Genomic DNA, 1705 nt, shown 5'->3' with positions numbered 1-1705 from the left:
CTACTAATGTGCTATTTTTACAAAACTAAACTTCCCTTTGGACTTTATTTCATTGACAACATTTAACGAACTGCCCATGTCCTGGTCCCACGAAATCTAGAAAATCTCATCAGATGATGAAAAGGCTAATACCAACTCTTTGTAACATGTTGCAAAACGGAAGAATAATTGTACATTCTAAATATGACACTAGAGTAACAGTGCAAAATGGTAAGAAAATGGGGAGTTGACTTTTGTAAGATTCAAGCCATCTTCTAGTTGCTGAATATATTCTTTGTAGTGCACCTTCACAGAATAGTAAGAATTATATTTATCTCACACTTTTTTACTCCATCAAGCATGTGTAGATTGGTTCATTTGTGCAAGATACCCAGGGAACAAAGGAGTAAGCCTCAGCCTCCAGTCTCATGAAATGTAGTGCCTGATAGGAGAGAGGATCACATAAATAGTTATTTTCAGAATGACGTGGTAAATAACAAAATAATGCACCATAGGAGCACAGATGAGGGGAGCTTCAGCTGGTATGTCAGGTCTGGAAGGCTTCATGGGGAAAAGGATGTCTGGTCTCAGTCTTCAGCTTAGATGAAGGTCCAAACCAGGAGGTGGAAGGAAGTGGGCTCAGTCTTAGAGCCAGAACCTGACAGGGGTTGGGGATCCCTGTGGGATATCCACCACCTGCCTTTAAGGGAAAAGAACCGCATGAGATATGACATACCCAGGGTCTGGGCTAGAAGAACATGGCTTGCTACTGTGAGGCCACTGCAAATAGGAAGACAGAGAGACGAAACTAGAGACAGAAACATCAGACAAACAAAACCTCCCACGTAAAAGGATCTCAATCAGAGGAATAACGTGGTCATATATTTTATGTAGTTTATTCTGAACCCAGAATGGGAAGTGAGATTGTGGGGGTAGAGTGTAGAACACTTCTGAGGTCATCCAGGCAAGGGGGACAGAGTTTAAGCTAGGCTGGTAGAAGAGCAATCAATAATGAGAAGGTTTGTCAAATCCAGCATTTAGGTAGATCAAGGACTCTCAAAATTTAATCTCCACCACAGTCATCAGGGGGGCATGTTAACACAGATTTCTAGGCTCCAGCCTTAGAGAGTCTGATTCTGTAGGTCTGGCATGGACCCCCCCAAATCTACCTAATGACTTCCCAGGTGGTACTGATGCTGCTGGTTGTGGGAACCACACTTGAGAAGCAAGCATAGCAAATATCTGCTGGGTTTTTCCAGCCTCGCCTCCCACTTATAACCTCGGTTTTTGGCTTCCGTGTACTCCTTTTCTGCCATTGGGTATAGTCATGGGGGAAACTGTCGGTCCAAGTGTGTCACCCTCCTTTACCCTAACTAGGCTAATAAAAAATGGCAGTATTTTTTTTTCCTGGAATTTGATTGGAGAAGGAACCAAAGACTCCAAGCAGCTGCTTTATTCATCCTGCAGGCCACCTTCCACAGAGATTGCCCATTAGTTCTTGCCTTGGTTCCTTCCCCACTATCCATCCTTCAGCATTTCCTCCAAAATCACCTTCTATCTTTCCATTTTACTTAGCTCTTTGTTTAACAAGTTGCTTATTTTGCTTACAATAGCCAGTTAGACCAAAGATCCTGATTGATATTTAAGGAGTGGGGAACCTTGGTAGAGTGATTGCATTGGATTCCTATGACTGTAACAAATGGCCACAAATTTGTGCCTGCACAGT

Source organism: Suricata suricatta, chromosome 12, assembly GCF_006229205.1.
Source record: "Suricata suricatta isolate VVHF042 chromosome 12, meerkat_22Aug2017_6uvM2_HiC, whole genome shotgun sequence".
In the NCBI taxonomy this organism is placed as follows: domain Eukaryota; kingdom Metazoa; phylum Chordata; class Mammalia; order Carnivora; family Herpestidae; genus Suricata; species Suricata suricatta.
This window is presented reverse-complemented; position numbering follows the sequence as displayed.